The following is a 9,714-nucleotide window of genomic DNA, read 5'->3' on the forward strand; positions in this document are numbered from 1 at the left end:
CTAGAGAGAGGTGAGAGCTTCTCTCTCTAAAACTAACCTAAACTAAACTAATGATCAAAAGTGTCTAAAAGTATGTAAAAGTATGTTGATTCCCCTTCAATCCATGGCTTAAATAGCATCAGAAATGAGTAGGATTAGGCCCACAAGGCTTTAGAATTCGCTGGCCATGTATTGTTTTAAGTGGATCATATGGCAGCAACGACGCGTGCGCGTATGCGTCATCATACGTGTAGCAACTGATGCCAGGGCATTTTGGCCAGTTTCACTGACCTTTTCTTTACTGTTTTTAGGGTAGTTTCATGCATTTCATTAGGAAATAAGCTAGTTTTGGGTAGATATTCACTTACATCTTGATTCGAGCATACATTGTGCACCTTACATGATTTCATGAGGATTTTGCATGAATTTAATGACAAATTGGATGTTGCATTTCCCATGACTTGGATTAGAACTTTGATGCACTTTATTGCTTGATTTCAGGACAAAGGAAGCAAAGAAGAACCACATTAGTGGCTACGTTAGTTACACTAACGTGGAATGGGAGTAACTTGCAAAGTTAATGAGAAAAGTAATCGCCAATAATGCTCTCGAAGCCATCATTGCCCACGTTAAGAGTCACGTTAACTAAGTTAACGTGAACTCTAACGTCGAAGAAAGGAAAGGGAGCCAATGTTAGTGACACTTAACATTATCACTAACGTTGGACCAAGCTCATAAGTGGCCACGTTAAGAGCCACGTTAACTTAGTTAACGTGGCCTCTAATGTTAAGAGGTAAAGGGGAAGCCAACGTTAGTGACACTCAACTTTGTCACTAAAGTTGGCCAAGTCACAATAAGCCACGTTAACTCCCACGTTAACCTAGTTAACGTGGAAGCTAATGTGAAGAAACAAGGTGGTCGACAACGTTAGTGACACCAAACATTGTCACTAACGTTGGAAGGAACCCACACAAGCCCCAATAAGCCACGTTAACTCCCATGTTAACTTAGTTAACGTGGAAGTTAACGTGAAGAAGAGAGGTGATAGCCAACGTTAGTGACACCTAACATTGTCACTAACGTTGGAATGATCCCACACAAGCCACTATGAGCCACGTTAACTCCCACGTTAACTTAGTTAACGTGGAAGCTAACGTGGATAAGGGAATGATGAGCCAACGTTAGTGACACTCAACTTTGTCACTAACGTTGGAGATAGCTAGCATGGCCACGTTAGAAGCCACGTTAACCTAGTTAACGTGGACTCTAACGTGAGAAATAGGGGCACATTGGAACGTTAGTGACAATAGTAAGTGTCACTAACGTTCTCGAAGGTTGGCAAGCCTACGTTAAAAGAGCCATGTTAACTAAGTTAATGTGGACTCTAACGTAGGGAAGGGGGAGACTTCTCAACGTTATTGGGAAAAGCAAGTCCCAATAACGTGTGCAAAGGACAAAGAGGCAACGTTAGTGGCAACGTTTGTGCCACTAATGTTGAAGATAACGTGGCTCTTACTTGGGTGAGGAACGTTAGTGAAAAAGGTGATTGTCACTAACGTTCTTGAACCCTTATTTTCACTGAACGTTAACACCACTAACGTCCTGAGCTAAAGTCTCTGCCCACTTCACACTTTCTCTCTACAAGTAAAGCCAAGCCCAATGAAGAAGAGAACTGCTTCAAACTCAAGATCCAAAGGCCCATACCCAAGACTTGAAGAGCCAACTAGAAGAACAGAAGAGTAGTATATATAGGAGTAGCTTTGAATTAACTTGAGAGTTGGAAATTATAGGGAGCATCTTGGCATAGAACTACTCTTTGTATTTTACTTTCTCTGCACTTCTAGTTTCATCATGTATTCTCCATCTTTGTTTTCATTTTCCAGAGCTATGAACAACTAAACTCCTTTCATTGGGTTAGGGAACTCTGTTGTAATTTGATGGATCAATACTAGTTTTCATTATTCTTCTCCTATCTTTTCTCTTAATTTTACTTGAAAGCTTTTGATCTTCATCCAATTGGGTAGTTATCTTGGAAAAGAAGCTATTCATACTTGGATCTCTTCTGAACCTTGAAAGAGGAATGAAGAGATCATGCTAGAAATGCTTTCTCATGCTGATAATCCTCTCAACACTTGATTTGGGAAATGCATTTGGTATAATCAGTGACCATACTTCATCTCTTCTCATGAGCAATTGACCAAGGAATTGGCTATTGATTAAGATTTGAGAGATTGAATTACAAGAAATTGTAATTCGATCACTTAAGATTGCCAAGGAGATCAATGAGTGCATTGATTGAGGAAGAGATGAAAATAAAATTGATCCGGAGAATGCAACATCTCCTGATCCCAATGAACTCCCCATTCCTGATCTTACCCATTCTCTTTAATTTCTGTCATTTACTTTTATGAGCAATTTCCCCATTCCCATTTAAGATTCTACAATTTACTTTCCGTCATCTACATTCAGCTCTTTATTTCTAGCATTTACTTTTCTGTTATTTACTTTCCCGCCATTTAATTTTCTGCAATTCTCAACTCAAATTCTGATTCGCTCAACTAGAACTTCCTCTAATTAAAGTTGTTTGATCAATAAATCCCTGTGGGATTCGACCTCACTCTATTGTGAGTTTTTACTTGACGACAAATTCGGTACACTTGCCAAAGGAAATTTGTTATGAGACAAGTTTTCCATGCATCAAGTTTATGGTGCCATTGCCGGGGATTGATTGTGCATCAACAATGATTAAATTGGAAGATAACTAGATTGAGCATTTTTGTTTTGTTTGATTTAATTTTTTGTTTGAGTAATTTACTTTCTGTTTTAGTTAATTTCTTCCCTTCCCCCTACTTTTTCTTTGTTATTTACAATTCCCTTCCCCCTACTTTTTCTTTGTTATTTACAATTCATTTCACTAACCCACTAACTGTTTGATATATTGCATCACTCACACTAACAGTAATTCTGACAGAAATACTTTCTGCATCTATTTTTCTTGCTTGTACTTGTTGGTTGTATGACAGGGAGAAGAAGCGGGGCTTCAACTTCCTTTGATTCCGAACCTGAGAGGACCTTCTTGAGATTAAGAAGAGAAGCAAGAGGAAAAAGAGTAGTTGGTGCTGAGGAAGAGGAGGAATACTTTAAACCAAACATGGAAGAAAACATGGAAAACCATCATGAAGAAGAGACTCACAACCATGGCGGAGGAGGTCTAGCAAATCATGCTGGGGAGGAAATGGAGCCAACGTTAGTGACACTTAACATTATCACTAACGTTGGACCAAGCTCATAAGTGGCCATGTTAGTTGCCACGTTAACTTAGTTAACGTGGCCTCTAACGTTAAGAAGAAAAGGGGGACGACAACATTAGTGTCATTCAACATTCTCACTAACGTTGGCCAAGTCACAAGAAGCCACGTTAACTCCCACATTGACCTAGTTAACGTGGAAGTTAACGTGAAGAAGAAAGGTTGTCGACAACATTAGTGACACCAAACATTGTCACTAACGTTGGAAGGAGCCAACACAAGCCAAAATGAGCCACGTTAACTTAGTTAACGTGGAAGCTAACGTGAGGAGAGGGATGATGAGCCAACGTTAGTGACATTCAACTTTGTCATAATTGTTGGAGATGGCTAGCACAGCCACGTTAGAAGCCACGTTAACCTAGTTAACGTGGACTCTAACGTGGGAGCTAAGGGGCACATTAGAACGTTAGTGACAATGTTAAGTGTCACTAACGTTCTCGAAGGTTGGCAAGCCTACGTTAAAAGAGCCACATTAACTAAGTTAACGTGGACTCTAACGTAGGGAAGGGGGAGGCTTCTCAACGTTATTGGGAAAGTTGAGTCCCAATAACGTATGCGAAGGACAAAGAGGCAACGTTAGTGGCAACGTTTATGCCACTAACGTTGAGGTTAACGTGGCTCTTACTTGGGTGAGGAACGTTAGTGAAAAAGTTGAATGTCACTAACGTTCTCGAACGTATATTTTCACTAAACGTTAACACCACTAACGTCCTGAGCTAAAGTCTCTACCCACTTCACACTTTCTCTCTGCAAGTAAAGCCAAGCCCAATGAAGAAGATAACTGCTTCAAACTCAAGATCCAAAGGCCCAGACCTAAGACTTGAAGAACCAACTAGAAGAGTAGAAGAGTAGTATATATAGGAGTAGCTTTGAATTATTTTGGGGAGTTGGAAATTATAGGGAGCCTCTTGGCATAGAACTACTTTCTGTATTTTACTTTCTCTGCACTTCTAGTTTCATCATGTATTCTCCATGTTTGTTTTCATTTTCCAGAGCTATGAACAACTAAATCCCTTTCATTGGGTTAGGGAGCTCTGTTGTAATTTGATGGATCAATACTAGTTTTCATTATTCTTCTTCTATCTTTTCTCTTGATTTTACTTGAAAGCTTTCGATCTTCATCCAATTGGGTAGTTATCTTGGAAAAGAAGCTATTCATACTTGGATCTCTTCTGAACCTTGAAAGAGGAATGAAGAAATCATGCTAGAAATGCTTTCTCATGCTGGACCAAATTAGGTTTGGATGGATATGTGACTATAATCCTCTCAACACTTGATTTGGGAAATGCATGTGGTATAATCAGTGACCATACTTCATCTCTTCTCATGAGCAATTGACCAAGGAATTGGCTATTGATCAAGATTTGAGAGATTGAATTACAAGAAATTGTAATTCAATCACTTAAGATTGCCAAGGAGATCAATGAGTGCATTGATTGAGGAAGAGATGAAAATGAAATTGATCCGGAGAATACAACATCTCCTAAGCCCAATGAACTCCCCATTTCTAATCTTACCCATTCTCTTTAATTTCTGTCATTTACTTTTATGAGCAATTTCCCCATTCCCATTTAAGATTCTGTAATTTAATTTCCGTCATCTACATTCAGCTCTTATTTCTAGCATTTACTTTTCTGTTGTTTACTTTCTAGCCATTTAATTTTCTGTAAATTCTCAACTCAAATTCTGATTCGCTCAACTAGAACATTCCTCTAATTAAAGTTTCTTGATCAATCAATCCCTGTGGGATTCGACCTCACTCTATTGTGAGTTTTTACTTGATGACAAATTTGGTACACTTGCTGAAGGAAATTTGTTATGAGACAAGTTTTTCGTGCATCAAGTTTATGGCGCCGTTGCCGGGGATTGATTGTGCATCAACAATGATTAAATTGGAAGATAACTAGATTGAGCATTTTTGTTTTATTTGATTTAATTTTCTGTTTGAGTCATTTACTTTCTGTTTTAGTTAATTTCGTCCCTTCCCCCTACTCTTTCTTTGTTATTTACCATTCATTTCACTAACCCGCTAACTGTTTGATATATTGCATCACTCACACTAACAGTAATTCTGACAGATATACTTTCTGCACCTATTCTCTTTGCTTGTACTTGTTGGTTGTATGACAGGGAGAAGAAGCGGGGCTTCAACTTCCTTTAATTCTGAACCTGAGAGAACCTTCCTTAGACTAAGGAGGGAGGCAAGAGAAAAACGTGTAGTTAGTGCTGAAGAAGAGGAGGAACACTTTGAGGAATACTTTGAACCAAACATAGAAGAAAACATGGAAAACCATCATGAAGAAGAAGCTCACAACCATGGCGGAAGAGGACGAGCAAATCATGCTGGGGAGGATAGAAGAGTTTTAGGCTCTTACATCAATACAAACCCAGGAAACTGTGGAAGTAGCATTCAAAAGCCAACCATCCATGCCAACAATTTTGAACTGAAGCCACAGCTCATCACCCTTGTTCAGAACAACTGTTCGTTCAGAAGGAGTGTCCAAGAGGACCCTAATCAACATCTAACCACCTTCCTGAGAATATGTGACACAGTGAAGTCTAATGGTGTTCATCCTGACGCCTATAGACTGCTCTTATTTCCATTCTCACTCAAGGATAAGGCAGCCAAGTGGCTGGAGTCTTTCCCAAAGGAGAGCTTGACAACTTGGGAAGATGTGGTGAACAAATTCTTAGCAAGATTTTACCCCCTCAACGAATCAATAGGCTGAGAGCTGAGGTCCAAACTTTCAGGCAACAAGATGGTGAGACTCTATATGAAGCATGGGAGCGGTTTAAAGACCTAACGAGGAGGTGCCCACCAGATATTTTCAATGAATGGGTGCAGCTGCAAATTTTCTATGAAGGGCTCTCTTATGAGTCAAAGAAGGCCGTAGACCATTCATCCGGAGGATCTTTGAACAAGAAGAAGACCATTGAGGAGGCCATAGATGTCATTGAAACTGTAGCAGAGAATGACTACTTCTATGCTTCCAAAAGAGGGAACACAAGAGGAGTAATGGAGCTAAACAATGTAGATGCTCTGCTGGCCCAAAACAAGCTCATTACCCAACAGCTGGCTGACCTCACCAAGAAGATGGAGAGGAACCAAGTAGCAGCAATCACCACTTCATCAACAACCCAAGAAGGAGTGAATGAAGAAGCAGAGGGAAGTCAGGAGCAATCCAACTACATTGGAAATTCACCTAGGCAAAACCATGATCCATACTCCAAGACCTACAACCCTGGATGGAGGAATCACCCAAACTTTGGGTGGGAAAATCAACAAGACCAAAGCCTTGATCAAAGACGCCTAAATCCCAACAACGCAAGCCACCAACACTTCACATCTAGACCATATCAACACCCCAATAACAACACATCTCCACATCCACATCAAAACTAAAATAACTTACCTCATCCTTCCACCTCTAATTACAATCTACAATCATTTGATGACAGACTCTCAAGGATTGAGAATCTACTTGAAGGCATAGGCAAGGAGATTCAAGACAACAAGGTGTTCAAGGAGGAAGTGCGAGCCAGTTTCAAGAACCATGGAGACACAATCAAGAGGTTGGAATCTCAAGTGGGGTATCTCTCTGAGCAAATTCCGAAACCCACAGATGGATTCCCAAGTTACACAGAGAAGAATTCGAGAGGTGAAACAAAGAAGGTAAGATAGGAAGATTGCAAGATGGTCACTATAAGTGATAAGGAGACTGAGGACAAGCCAAGAAAGTTGTCAGAACAACCTGAAGATACCTCAGTAGAGAAGAAGGAAAAAGATCATCAAGAACCAGAAATCTCACAACAGGAGCTGCTGAGACTCTATGCACCTTTTCCCCAACTGCTCAATGGTGCTGTGGAGAAGAGAATATACTCAAGGTTTCTAGATTTGTTTGCATCTCTGCATATCAACATACCATTCATCAAGACTATTCAACAAATGCCCGCATACATCAAGTATATGAAGGAGCTGCTTCCCAGGAAAAGCTCACTCAAGGGAAGCCAAACTATAGTGATGAACAAGGAGTCAAGTGCCCTCATTCAACCACAGTTGCCTACGAAAAGAAAAGATCCAGGGAGTTTTCATGTCCCCGTGCCATAGGAGAAACAATGTTTGATAGAGCACTCTGCGATTTGGGAGCAAGCATCAACTTAATGCCCTTATCCCTGGTAAAGAGGCTGCAGATCAATGAGATATTGCCCACAGATGTAGTCATCAGGCTGGCTGACAAAACTCAAAAACAAGCAATAGGGGTGGTGGAAAATGTGTTGTTAAAGGTTGGAAAATACTTTCTTCCCATAGACTTTGTCATCTTGGACATGGAAGAAAGTCACACTCACCCAATCATATTAGGAAGACCATTCCTAGCTATAGCCAGAGCACTCATAGATGTGGAGCGAGGGGAGCTAATATTGAGGATCCATGATGAATGACTCAGCCTTAATGTCTTCAAACTCTCATAAGAAGTAGACCAAGAAAACAAAGAACCAAGCAAAGATCATAATGAGATGCTGACAGAGGAAGCAAGCACTAAAGCACAACCAGCCTATCTGGGAAAGCCCTTGGTTGATGAACAAGGAAATAAGCAGTTGTCACAACTCAAGGAAAAACTGGAGGAACCTAAACCACCAGAGACATGTGAAGACAACAACAAAATCCCCTTAGAAGAAGAAGTTACCAAGAGCAAGGCAACATCAAAAGGGACAAAGAAGAAGGTACCAAGGGAGTGGAGGAACAAGAAGATCCCTACGGAAGACTTCTCTCCAGGAGATAAAGTGATCTCAACTTACTTCCCAGATATCCCCCCTAATCTCCCCACTGTACCATCTCAGTTACCTAAGCTCTTCACTATCAACAGAGTTCTCTCCTTGGAACATGTAGAGATCATTGATACAACCAATGGATATAAGTCCAAGGAAAGAGGGGAGGACTTGAAGCATTATCAACCTCCCTGATGAAGGAGAAACGTCAAGCTAGTGACGCTAAAGAAGCGCTTCATGGGAGGCAACCCATGTTTTATTAGCTTTTACTAGTGAATAAGTCAATATTCATGAATTCCAACCTAAACTTGACAAACACTTGGTGAAATCCTTATATAGTAATATATAGTGAAGAACAAGTTTGGTGTTCAAAGCGTGCCAAGAAAGCATGAATGCAACTGAAAGCATGCTAGTCTTGGAGCTTTGAACAGAACTTTTCATCACAGTGCTCCAAACTAAGTTTGGTGTCACCCCATGGTGCCACCAATGTGCATATAAGGATACACAGTTAGTTAGTTAGTTGGAGTTCATGAATAAACAAAATCTTTTCTTCTTTTTATTAGTTTGGCCGTAAAGTTTAAATACTTTTTAGGACATTAATTTTTCTTATTTTATAGGGAAAAGGAGAGGAACATTGAAGGAGATTGATTGGACAACTAAATGAGAAGGGTTCGGCCACTTCATGAGGAGAAACTACACACTTGTTCTAAAAATGGAAGGCATTGGAAAATGTTGCCATGCAACATTAAAAAGGATGGGACCCTTGAAGACCAAGCAATCTCCATCATAAAGTGATGATCCTTGTCCTTTCTCCATGCACAACCCCAACCGTCCATCAAACAACCACTCCATCAATCCACACCCTCCATTAACTCACAACTTCTTTATATAAGTGATCCTTGTTCCGTACCCCACTCTGCACACCTCTCCATTTCGGATTCCCCTTCACTCCCTTCATTGCACTCAACCCTAAACAACCAAAAGTCTCCACACCATTGCCAACTTCACACATTAACCCTCATTCATGGCATCTTCGAGCTCTAAAAGAAGGAAGGGAAAGGAACCTATGGAGCAACACCCGTATGGTGAAAAGAGATTTAGAAGCTTGCACCATGCATTGCAATACGGGTGGATGGTGGATAAGGAGATCATTTATGAGCTGGGATTTCAAGTTAGGAAAGCTAAGTGTCCCGAAATCACAAAGAAGGTAGAAAAGAGAAGATGGGAGCTCCTCACTGATCCGGTCATTAAGGTGAATGCAAATCTTATAAGAGAGTTTTATGCAAATGCGGTCCGATATGATAAGGCAGATGAGTCATATACAAGCTTTGTGAGAGGAAAGATTGGGGATTTTGGTCCATTGAGTGTCATGAAGGCATTAAAACTGCGGTCCATACCGTTTGAAGAAGAGAGTTATCATTCAAGAATGGACAACAACCCTAATCATGACCAGATTGTGCAAGACATTTGTGTACCAGGAGCTGACTGGGAAAGATATGCAGATAGGAGACCAAGGTTCATCAAGAGAGCAGATCTCACTCCGGAAGCAAAGGGGTGGTTCAAAATTGTAAGGAGGTCCATCCTCCCAGCAGCGAACAACTCGGAGGTGAATCTCAATAGAGCCAAACTGGTACACTGTATACTCAAAGGAGGAGAAATC

At 40.6% G+C, this 9,714-nt stretch overlaps 1 non-coding gene across 1 annotated transcript; it reads right to left on the reverse strand.

The window, feature by feature from the left end:
- Positions 1–6,009: 6,009 nt before the first annotated feature.
- Positions 6,010–6,116, reverse strand: LOC112773514 (small nucleolar RNA R71). The gene has a single exon (XR_003188061.1). It is a non-coding gene; the product is annotated as a small nucleolar RNA R71 (small nucleolar RNA).
- Between the last annotated feature and the right edge of the window lie 3,598 nt (positions 6,117–9,714).

This window comes from Arachis hypogaea, chromosome 18 (genome assembly GCF_003086295.3).
Source record: "Arachis hypogaea cultivar Tifrunner chromosome 18, arahy.Tifrunner.gnm2.J5K5, whole genome shotgun sequence".
NCBI lineage: Eukaryota > Viridiplantae > Streptophyta > Magnoliopsida > Fabales > Fabaceae > Arachis > Arachis hypogaea.